General features: G+C 44.6%; 1 protein-coding gene across 3 annotated transcripts in view; it reads right to left on the reverse strand.

Moving 5' to 3' along the window:
• The window catches only part of GUCY1A1 (guanylate cyclase 1 soluble subunit alpha 1), a 63,184-nt gene that overhangs the window by 33,041 nt on the left and 11,279 nt on the right, over positions 1-18,864 (reverse strand). The window contains exon 2 of one of the 3 annotated variants that reach the window (XM_067737110.1): positions 4,022-4,157. The exons of the other annotated variants lie outside the window; for them this stretch is intronic. The gene's annotated coding sequence lies outside the window, so the exon portion shown is untranslated. The remainder of the gene's footprint in view (positions 1-4,021; positions 4,158-18,864) is intronic. 3 annotated transcript variants of the gene reach the window in all.

Consider the following 18,864-nt stretch of genomic DNA (forward strand, 5'->3'; position numbering starts at 1 on the left):
TCCTAGTATACTAGTACTTCCTTTTAGTATTTTAATATTGTTCAAACGGAATGCAACTTTCTCCAAAATGTCTTTAGCACAAACTACTGATTCTCATTTTTATAGCCCATTTGGTCCTGTGTGATTCCACAAGAGTGAAACACTAGGGTTTTATGGCAGACGCTGAGTCTCCATCTATGTCATGTCACTGCTGGTACTGCTACGTTCTCACTGTGCTGTCTCTTCTGAAAAATCAGAATCGCATGTCTAATGTCTCCTAACCATACCTAAAGAAAAAAATGTATAGAATGAGGCCCAAGTACATGTGATTAGATCTGAAACACTGACTTTTACATGAAAAGAATTACATGAAAAATATTAATTGAAATGATTACTGGCAAAGAAGATACTTGTCTCTATAAATAGTAAAATAACTTAAAAATATCACCAAAATGAAAAACACGTAATAGTTTTTCAAAGAACTCCTGATTCCTAAGACCATGCCATTGGATTTGCCAGGGTCTCTGGATCCGAATCCAGACAACACCGGGGTAAACCAAGAAAGCCTCTCTTCCTAGGGGTCCCTGAGGTCACCCGCACGGCCCTTCTGGCCGACTTTCCCTCTTACTTTTGTTTTTTTGATGTTCTGACTGAGTCTCCACACAATTCGCAACCCATGTCTCATTAGTTACTTTTCAGTGGAACCGTGTGGTTGTAAATTCAGCTTATCCACAGTACAATGATCTTGGGCTTCCCTGGTGGCACAGTGGTTAAGAATCCGCCTGCCGATGCAGGGGGCATGGGTTCGAGCCCTGGCCCGGGAAGATCCCACATGCCGCAGAACAACTAAGCCCGTGAGCCACAACTACTGAGCCTGCACTCTACAGCCCGCAAGCCACAGCTACTGAGCCCGCGAACCTCAACTAACGAGCTCGCGTGCCACAACTACTGAGCCCGCACGCCTAGAGCCCATGCTCTGCAACAAGAGAAGCCATCGCAATGAGAAGCCCACGCACCGCAATGAAGAGCAGCCCCCACTCACCGCAACTAGAGAAAGCCCGCGCGCAGCAACGAAGACCCAATGCAGCCAAAAATAAAAATAAAGAAAATAAATTTATTAAAAACAAAAACAGGGCTTCCCTGGTGGTGCAGTGGTTGAGAGTCCTCCTACCGCTGCAGGGGACACGGGTTCGTGCCCCGGTCCGGGAAGATCCCACATGCCGTGGAGCGGCTGGGCCCGTGAGCCATGGCCGCTGAGCCTGCGTGTCCGGAGCCTGTGCTCTGCAACGCGAGAGGCCACAGCAGTGAGAGGCCTGCGTACCGCAAAAACAAAACAAAACAAAACAAAACAAAACAAAACAATACAATGATCTTGATTAGCTTGGGTCCACCAACTATTTCCATACTTGGAAAATCAAAAAGCACAAAAAAAGTGAAAAAGAACCCATGGTTACTTAACCCCACTAAGTGCCTGGTACAGGGCTGGGAACTCTGTATTTACGTTTAAGCCACACAGCAACCATTGGGAATAGGTATTATTATCTCCAATGGGCCAGAGGCTCAAAGTTTAGGTCATTCCATTTGAGATGCTAGGAAGTGCCAGAACTAGGGTTCAAATGTGCGTCCATCTGCCTCCACGGCCAGTGCCTTTCGATGAACCCAAACTCACTTTACCAAGTGAGACTGGCTTCTAAATAGTCAGGATTAGTTTATCTTAAAGATACGGGTTTTGTTTACATTAGAAAGCAAACAAGAGCATAATTCTCCTGCTCACTGGCTCGTGGTACTTGAATCATCCGGGATAAAATCTTACGTCATGGGTATGTATAGCTGCTTCACTTTGTGTAGAGCAGAAACTAGCACACCATCGTGAAGCGATCATACGCCAATAAAGATGTTAAAAACAAAATCTTATGTTTCCATCTTTGGAACTGGAGTTCGATTATTTTCTTGTCTTTTCTATGCCCCTCCGTGCTCTCAGTATGTTCCTAATATGTATAAGCATCAGCTTGTAACTTGTCACAGATAAGTTACTAACAAGCTTATAACAATGGACAATTCACTTCCTAAACTGGGACAAATAAGGAAGCTAAATTCACATCCGACAGCCCCTGGGGTGTTGCTGGGTTATCGGGTTTGAGGAGGATGATGGATGCTGACTGGCCAGAAGAAGCTGCCAGGACTCTCTGTTTCTTTTTCTTTTTTAAAATTTTTATGTTATATTGGACTACAGTTGATTTACAATGTTGTGTTAGTTTCAGCAAAGTGACTCAGTTATACATATATATACCTAGTTTTTCAGATTATTTCCCCTTATAGGTTGTTACAAAATATTGAGTAGAGTTCTCTGTGCTCTACAGTGGATCCTTGTTGGTTATCTATATAGTAGTGTGTGTATGTTAATCCCAAACTCCTAACTTATCCCTGTCCCCCACCTTTCCCCTTTGGTAACCATAAGTTTGTTTTCTATGTCTGTGAGTCTGTTTCTGTTTTGTAAATAAGTTCATTTGTATCATTTTTTAAGATTCCACATATAAGTGACTCTCTGTTTCTTAAAGTCAAACCCCAAATCTGTGATCACACGTCATTCTTTTTTTGTTTTATTTTTTGCGGTACGCGGGCCTCTCACTGTTGCGGCCTCTCCCGTTGCGGAGCACAGGCTCCGGACACGCAGGCTCAGCGGCCATGGCTCACGGGCCCAGCCGCTCCGCGGCATGTGGGATCTTCCCGGACCGGGGCACGAACCCGTGTCCCCTGCATCGGCAGGCGGACTCCCAACCACTGCGCCACCAGGGAAGCCCGATCACACGTCACTCTTATTCTGCGGGCAGAGAAGAGGGCACTTCTCCGTCAGTGGGCTGCTGAGTGGCCCAAAGGAATCTGGTGATGCAGGAACGGCTACTTGGATTCTGAAAAACCTACAGATCTAGGGCTCTCAACCAGGCTTCGTTTAAGATTCAATTCTACAAGTGTCTGCTTCTCAGTCTTTAATGTATCTCAACATAACTGTTACTGTTTACTAATTCCTGTCCTCACACACACTGTAGATCAGGGTCAAACCTTCCCGTAAAGGGCCACAGGTCACTTCAGCTTTGCAGTCAGTGGCTCCACTCCCCATTGCTGGCAGGAAAGCGGCCACAGCAGAGACACAGAGGGCCGGGCATGGACGTGTTCCCATAAAAACAGGCTGCACTGGGCCCACAGGCCACAGTGTGCTGACTGCTGTTTGCAAAAAGCTGAGCAAATTAACTGAAGCATTTAAATCCAAATATAATTTTGACTATAGGGTCAGAGTTACTTCCTCACCTCTTCTCCCCATCCCACTCCTAAAATAGAGAACCTCTATGGAGCCAGTTCTGTACAACTTGGAGATAATAAAGGAGAGTATAGTAGATAATATTAAGTAAATATTCATTCATAAAAATTATAATACCATTATTTCATATGAATTTTTAGGAAGAAGGACCGTATTAATTGAATGCCATGGTTTCAGTTATGTAAACATATAATACGATAACTAGAAAAGAGGGCACTCAAAAAAAAAAGAAGGCCACAAAAAACACAAGATTATATGTTGGAGCCGATGCAGGTCTGGAATTTCTTCCTCAAACAAGTTATCCTGGTACCTATTAGAATTTTAGTATTGGAACTAGGAGTTTGACATAATGTAGTTTATGAAAATTCTTCCATTATGCTTAATCTTCTCATTTAAATTGGATTTCAACCCCTGTCCCCAAACCCAATATTTTACCCTCATCTTCTCTTCAATCTCACTAGAGCAGGATACAACTGACCAGTCAACGTTCCTGGAAATTCTTTCTTCTCCGAGATGGCGCAATGCTCTAATTTCCAGCCAATGTGCCTACCGTGTTTTTTTTTTTTATTAAACTGAAAACAGCAACAGGAAACAAGTTGTGCATACTGCAAGATCACTTAAGTGTTTAGTGTCATTAAATCACATATGTATCAACAAACTAATTAGCATCCTTCTCTGCTCAGCTGATGAGATTACACTATGAACAGATGCACCCAGTGCTGATACCTTGGAAACCCGTGTTTGTCTTGGGTTTGCCGGGAAGACAGACTATGTTCTTCAACAGAACGAACGATGATTTTTACGTGTAACATTAGCAGCAACTTCAGAAACGGTTGGGTCAGTTCCTGAATCCAGTACAGAGCTGGGTGTAGAGATGGTAGTGACAGGGGAAGGAAAAAACAAGTGAATCAAAGTGATAAATTTGGTGACAAGGCCTTGGCAAGCAGTGGGAGAGAGATTCTCAGAAACTCGGAGGGGTATTTGCCATCCCCAGGGTTGATGATTAAACGGCCTCCAAGTCCATTGACTGCTCTCTCCCTTTACTGGTAAGTGATTAACTCCACTAGGGTGAGAATAAAGACCCAAGTACTGGCCTCAAATTAATAACCGGGAGGCAGAAAGTGGATCTATGTGTGTGTATAACTGATCCACTGTGCTGTGCACCTAAAACTAACACAGCATGGTAAAGCAACTAGACTCCAATAACAATTTAGAAAAGTGATGAGGATGCCTTGCTGTGCAGGTAATGGGATTCTCCATCATGAACCTCTAGCAGAGAATGAAGCCCCAAACCCTTGTTTCCACATGTAAAAAGAAAACCTGAAGAAAGCACCCTATGCATACTCCATCACACAGAAAGCCTGTTTTCCAACAGCAGGTCATATGCCAGACTTAGCGCCCAGCCATGCCGAAACCTGTGATTCAAGAAATGAAAGTGTTTTAAGATTAAATTCCAAAGTCCAGCTTTTGAAGAGTAGCTGAAAGAAGAGAGAACTTCAAAACAAACTGCCTCGGGAAGGATAAAGTGTACCAACCCCAGCCCAAGCTGTAGCAACCATTTTCATAAACAAACGTCAAGAAGACAGCTTCATGTTCAGAAAATCGAACGTTTTCATTCCTTAAAAGCTGAAAAATTATTAAATAAAAATCCAAAAATCAGGCCTTTAAAATACGTTTCTTTTCACCTGGCAGTAAGCAATGTGTATAGAACTTTCCCCTGCGATAGATCAGGACAGCAGGACAAAGTAGTAGAAAAGCTGGTGAGAACTTCCAAGTCTGTGCAGTGCTGGGCAGAGGGAGGGCCAGCGAAGGCCCCACTCCCAGCTCCCCAGTCCCCTCTGCTTCCCCTTCTGGTCACGGTCCCTGGGCTGCGCTCACCCCCTCAGACGAGATTTATTCCTGTGCCTACGAGGCCCTGGCTTTGCTTCTACCGTGTCACTCAAACCTCCGTTTGCTAAATCCAACCGTGCGCTCCTGAAACTTAAAGCTCTGCACACACCTGACTCCCCGTGCTGCTGGCACTTTGCTTTTCATAACCTCCACTCCCACGGATTCTTCGATGCACTGGATTGCTTTCTGCTTCATTACTTCATTCCTCCACTTGTTCACTTTCATTCTGTTCAATAAGCGTTTATGGACAGCCTAACTGTGTGGGACCTTCTTCCAGACGCAAGGGCAGAGCCACACACAAAGGACATCACAGCCACATGGAGCTTACAATCCAGTAGAAAAACTATTTCTTTTTTTTTTTTTTGTAACTCCTAATTTATCCCTCCCCCACCCCTTTTCTCCTTTGGTAACCCAAGTCTGTTCTCTATGTCTGTGAGTCTGTATCTGCTTTGTAAATAAGTTCATTTGTACCGTATTTTCGATTCCACATATTAGCAATATCACGTGGCATTTGTCTTTGTCTGTCTGACTTACTTCACTCAGTATGATAATCTCTAGGTCCATCCATGTTGCTGCAAACGGCATCATTCCGTTCCTTTTTATGGCTGAGTGATATCCCATTACATATTCGTACCACATCTTCTTTATCCATTCCTCTGTCGATGGATAATTAGGTTGCTTCCATGACCCGGTTACCGTAAATAGTGCTGCTGCAAACACTGGGGTGCGTGTGTCTTTTTGATTTATGGTTTTCTCCGGATAGATGCCCAGCAGTGGGATTGCTGGGTCATAACAGCAACTCTATTTTTAGTTTTAAAGGCACCTCCATACCGTTCTCCACAGTAGCTGCACCGACTTACACTCCCACCAGCAATGTAGGAGGGCTTCCTTTAGGAAAACTCCTCCTGACACGACAGTTCCCAGTGTGATGTGTGCTATTAAAGGACAGCCACACTGCGATCTAGGAGGGACACGAGGGATCCAAACCCAGTCCCAGCAGGAAGAGACGGCGAGCTGAACGGGGGCCACGAGCCAGGTGAAGAGAGCCCCAGAGAGAACAGCGCGCTTGGAGGCCAGGACGGACCCAGTCACGTTCCAGGAACTGAACCAATCCCGGCCCGGCTGGAGCAAGCGGTCGGGGAGCTCCCGGGGAGGCCAGGACCGTCCAGACGCGAGCGTGTAATCCACGCTGCGTAAGCCACCGCTCTCTTCTGAGGGCAATCAGCCGAGTGACTAGAGGTGAGATCGGGATCGTATTTTTAAAAGATTATCTGAAATGCAGAATGAGGGCTGCATCAGAGTTGGGTGGGATTACGGAGACACCCTGAGGATAAAAAGTGGATCAACCCCTGCAGTGTTTCAGAGACAGATCCCACAGGCTGTGTCTCCCGGGGAGACGTGGTAATGAAGGGAAGGGAGCCCAGAGTCCCCGGACTCACCTTCTCAATACCCCAGCCCCGCGGAGGGGAGACCAGGGTCCAGGGACGGCCACCAAAACGGTCTGCAGTTCACTTCGCAGGATTTGGTCATTAGGCCATCACTACGCCCAGATGTGCAGTTTTCAATATTGCGTAACCCCTCGTGGGGGCTGGATGCTTCAACTCTCCTACTGAAACCCCCTTTAGGGAAGCAATTCTTCCTTCTTCAAAAGCCCAGACGTGGGCAAGCTGACTGCCGTTCAGATTCCAGGCCAGGGACCCACCCTCCCGGGGCAAGGCGCCTCTAGCTCTCTGCAAGAGTAGAGGTTGCTTTTCTTAAATATTTTTGTTCCTAAGAGCCAGTACTGGTCACCCTCCCCCAAACTAAGGGGTCAACTCTAAAGTCCACGGCGACCTCAGCTCTGGGGACCCAAAATTCCAGCATCCCCCACTGGAAACAACTGCCTCACTAAAGCTACACTACGGGACATAACTTATGTTTAACACACTACATTAATCCTTTCTTGAAAAAAGGTGGCTGTGATCCATACCTTTCTTATTGCATTCAGCAGGCAATTCAGTGACAAGTTTGAAGTAAGAGCGAAGTTTAGTGCACTCTAGAGTAGGGAGGTTTTTAACTCTAAGAATGATCATTTTTTGATTCTCAATTGTTACAGCAAAATGTCTACAGGATGCTTTATAACTAATTAAAGAGTAAAACCTTTGGGACTGTAAATCCTGAATATCTGTGCTTTTAACGATCACCACTGAAATCTGAATGCGTACAGTTACTATCTCTTCAAATTAAATATCATTCCCACTTAATGGCAGGTCACGAGGAAATCAGATAAACATTTCGATATTTTGTTCCTCTAACACATGAAATAATCTCCAGCTATTCCTCTAATCCCTATCATAGTTACACTGCTCAAACAGTTCCTTACAAGGACATAGTCATCTAAAAATACATTTACAGGGGCTTCCCTGGTGGCGCAGTGGTTAAGAATCCGCCTGCCAACGCAGGGTACACGGGTTCAAGCCCTGGTCCGGGAAGATCCCACATGCCGTGGAGCAAGTAAGCCCGTGCGCCACGACTACTGAGCCTGCACTCTAGAGCAACAAGAGAAGCCACCGCAATGAGAAGCCCACGCACGGCAACGAAGAGTAGTCCCCTCTCTCCGCAACTAGAGAAAGCCCGTGCACAGCAACTAAGACCCAATGCAGCCAAAAATAAATAAATAAATAAAATTAAATTTAAAAAAAAAACATTTACAGAAAATATAGTGATTATTATGAAAAGGGTTAAGGGAGACGAGTAAGGCCTTTTTACTCTATGAAAAGCCATCTTGTTTTCATCTATTTGCAGATAAACACTGTGTATTTCTGTATTGTGGTTTGGCTCATACTAATAAATAGGGGAATAATGTCAGCGTAAAGTAGCGGTCACATTTGAAGACGCCCACCCACCCCTGCAGGTCCCCTCATCTCAGTCTGAACACACGCCCTGTCTTGGAAAAACCTGTTACACAGTTTCCTTTATTGGTTCCTTGTCTCAGCAGGCTCTGTGCTTTCCTATAATATAGTCTCTTCCAATCAAGCTACCTTTTTTCCCTTAGATCAGTCCTATAATTACTGTAGCGCGGTATTCATCAGAATTCAGCTTGTCTTTTAAACTAATCTTGTATATTTGTTAGGACTGTTATAGCTTTTGTTAGTGTCCATAAGTGCTGACTGGTTTCACCCCAACATATTTTCTTCCCATAAATCCTTTCATTTTTAGTGTGTAGTTTTGCAACATACAGCTCTTTAGGAAGTTATGTTGTATAAGAAGTGCCTATATTCTCAGCAATGTTGTTTGTTTTTTTGTTTTTTTTGGTACGCAGGCCTCTCACTGTTGTGGCCTCTCCCGTTGCGGAGCACAGGCTCCGGACGCGCAGGCTCAGCGGCCATGGCTCACGGGCCCAGCTGCTCCGCGGCATGTGGGATCCTCCCGGACCGGGGCACGAACCCGTGTCCCCTGCATCGGCAGGCGGACTCCCAACCACTGCGCCGCCAGGGAAGCCCCTCTCAGCAATGTTTGATTTAAATTTACAAGTAAGGCAGGAATTCCCTGGTGGTCCAGTGGGTAGAACTTGGCACTTTTACTGCCCAGGGCCCAGGTTGAATCCCTGGTTGGGAAACTAAGATCCCCCAAGCTGTGCAGCCAAAAAACTAAAATAAAATAACAGGTAAGTTGAAAAGCCTACTTAACTACACGGGAGAAAACCCAATAAAGTACATTCTCTAAGGCTCTACAGATCTCGTTATGACTTAGGTTGTAAACCCTGATGAAACTTTCCAAACGGACCCCACGTGAGGAGCTGAGTGAGGCTCCGGGACCAGAGGCTCCACCTTTGCCTCTTCCTCTACCCTTTAGCAGCTCTGTGACGTGAGTCAAGTTCTTAGGCTAACTTCACCTCCACTTTCTCCATGTGGAAATAGGGATCCTAAAAACAACGATTTCATCCACGTGCTGTGAAGGTAAACATATAAAGTACTTAGGAAAGCACCTAGCACAGTATGTGCTGAATAAATGTCAACCAGCACATTTCCTTCTCAGCAGCAGTGTGATACTGAACCGTTTTCTTAACTTCTGAGCTTCTGTTACCTCACCGGTAAAGTAGTATGAAACGGGGATATACGAGGGATCAGAGAAAATATATGTAAAGGCCTTCCACAGAACAATCACACGCACAGAAGGTCACTAAATAAATGACTGACAAATGTATTCTATCTTCTCAGAAAGACAGGTACTGTTTTCAAGCTACGACATTTTTTCTCTTCACTTTTCAAAGCCAAGGGAACTCTGATTTATATCAGGTGCTTGGTGTCCCACAAATATAAAAAACATTCTCCACTTGAAGAACACGACTGCACACCAAGAAAGTTGTTATCTATGTCAATAGTTAGGGCTCCTTTCATTGAATTACCAAATAGTAGAGTTTACAGCACAGCCCAGGGCACTAAGATGCCATTCTGGTTTCATCTTATGTAATTCTATCAGCTAATAAGTTGCATGCCAAAGTTCTTTAATAAAATATTAGAATAAACATCGAAGAACTATGCTAGATTTTAAATCTCTTTTTCCACTCATTAAACCAAACTCGTTATATCAATCGAGCAAATATTATGTCATTGGAGTGCATACTATTTTCAATAAATACACATTATTCCCAATGTGGAAATTTTTTAAACAAAATAAACTCATAACAACCAAGGTAAAATGGAAATTCCATGGTATCTGATTTTCTTTTCCTAGAAGTACATTCTGGGATTGACTGTCATATCTGCGGAGCATCTGATTTAACATTTTGAACAATGAGGAGGCATTAAGGTGGCTTCTCCTTGATGGGAAGGAAGGGTGACCCTACGAGCACAGAATTCCCTCTATGGTGGAAGAAAGTCAAATCATCTGGGCTCTAACCTGTCATATTTGGAAGGAAGATGATGGAAGAAGACACAACAATGACTCTGGATTCTTCTAATCCAGCCCTTGGAACTTTTCCCAAGATCCTTGAGAAGAAAGACCACAAACTAACAGAGTCCTAAAAACGTAAGATCTGCGAGCATTGCTGGAGACAGAACCTTCCCAGCCTCACCACGAACAAATCAATCAAGATGCGTACGCCTGGCCACACAGGCACCAACAAAGAGAAAACCAAGGAGACCCGAAGAAAGGCATGGCAATGGAGGCGCGGGTGGTGAGCCAAGGGGAGGGTCAGACGAAGCTAAGCCAGCCCTGAGCAGGCCGCTGGGCACTCATGGGGTCGGCCTGTGGGGCAGGTCCAGCCTACTGCCCGGTTTCGTCCAGCCTTTGCGCTAAGAATGGTCTTCGCATTATGTAATGGAGGCAAGCCAAAAGAACATCTCGTGATGACCGAGCACGAAATGAAATTCAAATTGCAGTGTCCACAAATACAGCTTCACTGGAACACAGCCCTGTTCTGCCGTAATAAGAAACATAGTTGGTCTCTGCCCACTCTCGCCCTTTTCTGTTTCCTGGCTCGCAGCTCCGCAAACCCTTGGAATCTCCAGAGGGATGGTGTTTTTTACGCAAACCTGGTAGCTGGTGGCTGGAGGCCCCTGGGCAGCCTAGGACGGGGCCTCCTTGCCAGGGAAGCCAACCTGAGATTAGAAGGCTGGAACTTCGCATCCCTCCCAGATCTCTCGGGGGCGGGCAGGGGGGTTGGAGGTTGAGTTAATCACTAATGGGCAATGAGTTAATCAATCATGCCTACATAACGAAGCCTCCGCAGAAAACCCCAAGCGCAGGGGCGAGCTCCGGGCTGGGAAACACGTGGAGGTGTAGAAGGATGATGCGCCCAGAGCTCACGGAACCTCCGGGTCATTCCCCACGCCTGCCCTGTGCGCCTCTTCCATCTGGCCGCTCTTGAATTGCATCCGTTTATAATCAACGGGTAATATAGTAAGGAAGCTGCTTCCTGAATTCTGTGAGCTCCTCTAGCATAATGTGGACCTCAAGGGGTGGGCCGTGGGAAGCTTCCATTTAGAGTTGGCTGTGGCATGAATTTGAGATTAGGCTCTGAAGTTGGGGCGGCCTTGTGGGGCTGAGCCCCTAATTAATCTATGGGATACGGTCTCAGAACTGAATGAAACTGTAGGACACCCAGATGGCGTCGGGAATTTCCTGGGGAGGAAACACACACAGTTGCTGTCGGAAGTGAAGTACTGATGAAAGAAGGAAGACGGGGCTTTTCAATGTTTACAAGTTCATCCATTTACCTGTGGCCTAAGGCTGCTGCTTTGGAACAACAGTGGCGGAGCTGAGTAATTGCGACAGAGACCCAAGGCCAGCAAAGCCTAAAATATTTACCGTCTGGTCCTTTATAGATTCCGTTTGCTGACCTTATAAGACATCATATACATTATCTCATCGAATCTTCACAACCATCTGACGGGGAGCGAGTGTGTATATGTTACACAGGAAGAACCTCAAATGTAGATTAAGGAACTCGTGCTTGGTCATTGCTAGTGAGTGGCAGAAACAGGCGGTGAACCCAGGCCCATCTGGTTATAAAGCCAATGCTCTGGGGTGACGTTGAAAAATGGGGAACTTTTACATACCATAGTGATTATTACTCAAATTGTTCTGGCAGTACATACAGTCGGGGAAGACAAAGGTTAAATTTATCTGCTAAAATGGAAGGTCAGACTTTTGGGCCTGGGACCGAGGGAATGAAGACATCCCAGAAACGCAGGTGGGAGGGGCCCTCTTGGGACCCCCGTGAACTCTAAGGAGACCCCGTTGTGCAAAATTTCACTTTGAGCCTCTTTGGTTTTAGGAATCAAAGTAGAATCAGAAGACAACTAGAGGGGCTTCCCTGGTGGCGCAGTGGTTAAGAATCCACCTGCCAATTCAGGGGACACGGGTTCGAGCCCTGGTCTGGGAAGATCCCACGTGCCGCGGAGCAACTAAGCCTGTGCGCCACAACTTCTGAGCCTGTGCTCTAGAGCCCGTGAGCCACATACTACTGAGCCTGCATGCCACAACTACTGAAGCCCGCGAGCCACAACTACTGAGCCCACGAGCCACAACTACTGAAGCCCGTGCGCCTACAGCCCATGCTCCGCAACGAGAAGCCACCGCAATGAGAAGCCCGCGCACTGCAATGAAGACCCAACGCAGCCAAAAATAAATTTATAAAAAAAAAAGACAACTAGAAAGACTGTGGTTGTCTCTGACACACTTAAAGCATCTTTATTGTAAAGGAGAGGAATAAATTATGGGAAAGTATATTTTTCTGAGAAATTTTCTTTTAAAATCCTAGGGAAAAGGCTAATAACGGTGAAAAAAAACCAGAGCTGGATTAGAGTAATGTTGACACAGAAGAGAGTTAGATTTTTTGAGTTAGATCTTCCCTCTTCTGTGATTCACCCAAAGCTCCCGTCCTGGAGACCTCGGGCGGGGGGAGAGAGGTTTCTCTGGCAGCTCCGGGGAAGTGGGGTACACAGGCCACTGACTGGTTAGACGCTGCCGGGCAGTCACGGGCCTTCTAGAGTTTTCCGTTCAGCTCTTTCTGATTCTTGAGACAGAAAATGGTCTTCTGTCACTGACACTGAGACACGGTCCTTGAAGCTTATGCTGGAACCAGGCCAGCCGAAGAAATGCAGCAAATTCCAACAGAAATTCACTTCTTTCTGAGTTTCTACATTAGGATCAGTTCAGAAGAAACCATTACCAGAAATGACACCTGGCTTCTGAACACGGATTTGCAGGTGTGTGTCTGGACACCCCAAGGGGCATGTTGAGAGAGCAGGTTCTTTCCCATTAAACCCAAAACCACGACTACATTGTTTTAAGGCCTTCTCATCTCTGACCAACTGAAAACAGGGAGGGTCCGAAGAAACTTTCCTGTTCACAGCGAACACAAACAATGTGTCTCCTGCATTTCAGTATCTTTTACACAAAAGTCAACATAAGGACACAGGCACTTACATGATACAAGTTCAGAACTTGAGACCTTAGAGGCTGTTAACTGCAGTCCTTCCCACTCGCAGATGGCAGAACAGAAATCCAGATTCTCGTGACTTGGCCCAAACCCCAAAGCTCCTGAGGGACAGAGGTCGCTCAGCAGCTGAGGCCACGTGATCACTCCACACTCTGGTCACCTCCTCAGCTGAAAGGCAGAGACGCCCCCGCCATCGTGGAGGCCCCGCAATGGCTGCGATGCTTCGAGAACACGTCCACGCTCCGTCCTCTGAGTTCGAGTCCCACCCCTGTTGATCTGAGAGTTACCACACGTGCTCCACGTTAGTCCAGTCGGAGGGTCACCCGTGCTCTTCACCTCGCACCAGCATCAACACTCGCTGCTAAACTGGCTTGGCTGTCTACAGTTTCTGAAACATTTCCCCAGGCTCTTTTCCACGATTTTCTCATCACCTCCTGCACTTTCTCAAGAAGCTATCTTTAGTCCTTTTTTAATTCTCTAAACATATTTTCTAAATAGCCTGACTTACTCATTACCCTGTCTTTGCCACTTAATTGGAAGTTAGGTATGTTTCCAGCCTTAATCTAACTAGCCAACGTAGATCACAATTTATCTGACTTTAGGCTCCTAGTAAGTTAATTTTATGCTGAAATTAAAAGACAGGACTACCGGCTTGGAGTCATCTGGTATAAACGTGGATGGGATACAGATATATTAAGTCCTTATTATATGGTTCACTCAGTCTTTTCCCTTTATTTTCCCTGGATCCTTCTGTACGTGCAGCACAAATACACATATGTAAGCAACACACAACTGGAGAAGAAATCATTTTCAGAAAGTTTTCCTACGTATTTTCCTTTTCTATCTTAGTTTGTATGAGCTGTCCTATTCGTTTTTACTATTTTTGTCCAATTATTTTCCTTTTCTTTTTTATCACTTCCATTATTTTATTATTTAATGTTTACCTTTTTTGGAAAGGAAGAATCTCACTACTCATAGAAATGCATGAAATTCACTGAGCTCATTTGAAAATGACAAGAGATTGGACATGAAGCCATGAGCGAAAGGGCACGCCATGGAGGAAGTACAGCGAGGTGAACGGGGCGGGGGGAATGCAGGAAGTTGTGGGAAAGGCAGGAAAGGGTGGTGCTAGAGATACTACAAAATTAAAGTTGGCATCAGTGGCAAATGACTAGGTCTGAGAAGCAGGATGACTCAGGTTCTGTCTGGAAGGATGTTGGGCCATTGATAGAGGCCCCAGAAGCCGGTTTGACAAAGTGATGGTCAGCTGTGCTTTGTACACGTGGACCTTGAATTCTTAGCGGGACATCTGGGTAGAGATGCACCTGAAAACTGAAGTCTTTAAGGAGTGTAAAGCAGATTAGAGATATGAATCTGTGTCCTCTAGATAGAGGAAGCCGTTTAAATCGGGACTTTAACTCAAACCGTTCAATGTCAAAGGGCCGCAAAAGAGAGATAAAACGGCCACGTGGATGACTGGGGAATATTTGTACTTAAGAATTGAAGAAGGATGTTAGGACTCAGATGGAGAAGCAGAGATCAGAAAAGTATGCTGAGAATGAAAAAGAAGAGGACACACGTTCAAACAGAGGGGTTTGTTGGGAGACCGAAGAGGGTCGGGGGGTGTGGTGGTCAGCCAGGCCTGCTGTAACTCAGCACCACAAACTGGGTAACTGGGTGCCCGCGACAACCTTAACACGTCTTCTCAGGTTCTTCAGGCTGGAAGTCAATGGCAGGGTGTTAGCATGGACGAGTTTTGGTGAAAGCTGGCTTTGTGGCTTGCAGATGTCTACCTTGTCACATGGAGGGGGGCAAGAGAGAAGAAAGAGAGAGACAGAGACAGAGAGAGAGAGAGAGACAGAGGGAGAGGGAGGGAGAGAGAGAGCGACAGAGGGAGAGGGAGAGGGAGAGAGACGCGATAGTTCTCAGGTATCTCTTCTTAAAAGGGCACTTAACCCCATCATGAAGTCCTGTAACAGGGAAGAACAAGTCTGACTCCGCGTTGGAGCTGCTTCTTTTTCTTTAACCTTTGTGTTCTGTTGCTTTTTGCTACAAGGTAATCGCTATAATCAAGTTGCCTATAAGCTTAAATTATCCATAATGGCCCATCTCTGGGAACCCGGCCTCCCAGGTCATGAGCATTAAGCTAAAATAACTTTGTTCAGCTCACAGGCCCACCTGTGAACGTCTGCAGCAAGGAAGAAATTCGTACATCCCCTCCGGAGTCTGAAGCGGAAATATCTGCAACAACCTATTACCTTTTTCATTGTACTTTACCTCCTCACCTCCCTCTCCTTGTTCTATAAAAGAAACTAGCATCCAAACCTGGTTAAGATGCTTCTTCAGGACCCTAGTCCGCCATCCTCTCAGTCTGCAGGCTTTCCGAATAAAGTCCCTATCGCCTGCGTCCACACCGCGTCTTTCGATGTATTGTCCCGTTGTGTGGCGAACGGAGCGAGCTTGGACTCGGCAACACTCCCACCCCCACCTAAACCTAATACTAGCCAATAAACATCTCTTTATGTTCAATAATATGAGACAAAAGTCATGAGACAAAAACCCATTAGAATGTCTAAAATTTAGAAGTCTGACAATGCCAAGACTTGATGCTGATGCGGAATAACGGGAATTTTTCGTAAACTGCTGGCGGGAAAGTAAAAAGGAGCAAACCACTTTGGAAAGCAGTTTGGTGGTTTCTTAAAAGGTTGAACACACCCTATCATACCACCCAGCTATTCCATTTCTAGGTATTGACTCATGAGAAAGGTAAATACATATACAAACAAAGACTTGAACACAGACATTCATGAAGCAGGTTTACTTGTAACAATCAAAAACTGGAAACAACTGAAATGTCTTCGATCACGTGAATGAATAAGATGTTGTATAGCCATATGTGCAAACGACTGTTATCCAGCAGAAACATGCAACAAAGAAGATAAATCTCAAAATCATTATCTGAGTGATGGGACTGCACACACGAGAGTCCACACCGTAACAGTACTTTGTATAAAATCAAGACACTGCAAGCAAACCCGGACTTACAGACAGCAGATCAACGATCGCCTGGAGATAGAGGAGGGGTGCTGATTGGAAAAGGACACAAGAAATTGTTTAGGGGTGACGGAAACGACTTCTATCTTGATTGTGGTGACGGGTTAACGGGTGTATACACCTGTCAAATCTTATCCAACTGTATATTTTTTGTATTTGAGGTTTATTTTAAGTGTCATACCTTAGCCAGGTCATTAAAAAAAAAAAAAAAAAAAAAACCAACTCAGTGGAGGACTAAAAGAACCTAAATGAACTAAATTCCAAAATAAATAAATAAGAAGCCATGGAAGAGATGAGACCTGGGCTATTTTCATCCCAGATCAAGTGGTGGAAGCTGGCAGAATCTCCCACAGGCCGGGGTCAAGAGTGGCTGGTTAAATGTCTATCAGACTTTTAGCTGCTGGAGGAGAGATTAGATCACCAAGGACCCCGAAGCTAAGATGGGCTGGTCTTCCACACTCGCAGCCTAATATGTGTATGTGGTACATGACACACACACCTGATAGATGACATGAGAAGAGGAAGAAAATGTGACCCACGGTCAAGAGAAAACAGTCAACAGAAAGAGACCAAGAAGTGACCAAGATGTTGTCACCAGACAGGAACTTTACAACACCCGTGATAAACATACTAAAGAATCCAGTGGCCTAGTTGAGTAGCAGGCATAAATAGGGAGCTTCCATTAAGAAACCGAACATAGAGGAAAAGAAGCAATCGGAAATGCTAAAAATGAAACATCACAGCAAGGGAAATAAAGAATTCCATTTACCATCAGAGGAAAGGATCAGTGAACGTGAAGTCAGGTTAACAGAAAAAACCCCAACAAAAACACAAAGAGAATAAAGAGTGATAAAATGGAAAAGCATCTGAAATCTGCAGAACAATATCTAAAGGTCTAACATACATGTATCGAGAGTCCAGGGAAAAAAAGAGAGGAGATGGAAGCAGAAAAATATTTGAACAAATAATGTCTGGGAATATTCCATATTTGATGATAGCATCAAACACAGATCCAAGAAGTTCATTAAACCCCACACATGATAAATACAAAGAAAACTACACCTAGGCATAATGTTATCAAACCTCTGAAATTCAAAGATAAAAAGAAAACTTTCAAAAAGCATCCAGAGGTGAAAAAAAGAAATATAATAAAGAGGGAGTAAATGATTTTTACTTACTTTTCTCCAGAATAGAGAAGAGCAGGTAATGCAAAAAAACGTACGGGCTGAAAGAAGAAAACTACCCTCTGTACCTTAAATTATAAATCCAACAAAATATTCTTCGAGTTAACATGAAAAAAAAGAAGTTTCCTAAACACTACAGTCATAACTTTGGTGGAGAATTTAGGTACTTTAATTTAACTGAATTTCTATCATTTGTATTAAATGTATTAATTTTTTTCTGGTTTTATGTGTTTTATTTGGAAGTTCATAGATCAGCAAAACCTAACTCTAAAGCTCATAATGCTATAGAGTCTAATCTATTTTAAAAACAAATGCTACTGATTATATGTAAAATCATATACAAACCAACAGAAAAACTGATATGTCAGCCATTAAGGTGGTAAAGCATAGTTTTTTTAAAATTAAATTTAAAATTAAATTAAAATTAAATTAATTAATTTATTTTTATTTATTTATTTTTGCTGCATTGGGTCTTTATTTCTGCATGCCGGCTTTCTCTAGTTGCGGCAAGCGAGGGCTACTCTTCATTGTGGTGCGTGGGCTTCTCATTGTGGTGGCTTCTTTTGTTGTGGAGCACGGGCTCTAGGCTCATGGGCTTCAGTAGTTGTGGCACGTGGGCTCAGTAGTTGTGGCTTGTGGGCTCTAGAGCGCAGGCTCAGTAGTTGTGGCTTGCGGGCTCTAGGGTTCAGGCTCAGCATCTGTGGCGCATGGGCTTAGTTGCTCCACGGCATGTGGGAACTTCCTGGACCAGGGCTTGAACCCGTGTCCCCTGCATTGGCAGGCGGATTCTTAACCACTGAGCCACCAGGGAAGTCCTAAAGCATAGTTTTTAGAGGATGGACCCTGCCTGGCTAAAAAGACTGGTTCCACCACTAATTCAATGTATGACATTTAAGCAAATTATTTTTCTACTCTTGACTTTGTTTCCTGACCTTAAATTAAATGATAAGGGTAGAACATTCTCAAGGGTTTCAAGAAAGGTAATTGCGTTTTAACAATGCTTGGAATATAGTATGTACTTAATGAATGTTGACTATTATGACCTGAAATTAGGTTTACATTAGCCCCTTGATGCTACTTTGTTCAAGGCTTGGTTAACAAAGCAGTAGTTGTCAAAGGGCTCCAAGTTCTGCGCACCCTGGGGTGCCCCGAGAGCCCCTCCTGGAAGATGCAAGGTCAGAACTGCTTTCATAACAGCACTGGGATACCATGTGTCCTTTCCATCCTCATTCTCTCTCAAGTACACAGCAGCTTTCTGGAAGTTAACACGACATCTACAAGGTCATCATTATGCAGCTAATGAAATGCATGCCCCTACTTCTACGTAGTAGGTTTAGGGTACGAATGTGTATATTCAGGTATTAACCCCGTTTGTTCTCCGAACTTCTACTGTGGTCTTTCTCCCTTTCATTCGTTATACTTGCTCTGATCTCTGTAACCTCATTATTGCCCCCAAAATCATTATTTTGAAATTCCCAAGTTCTTCTTGTATCTACATGTAAACACAAGAAGTA

Source organism: Pseudorca crassidens, chromosome 4, assembly GCF_039906515.1.
Source record: "Pseudorca crassidens isolate mPseCra1 chromosome 4, mPseCra1.hap1, whole genome shotgun sequence".
NCBI classification, from domain to species: Eukaryota; Metazoa; Chordata; class Mammalia; order Artiodactyla; family Delphinidae; genus Pseudorca; species Pseudorca crassidens.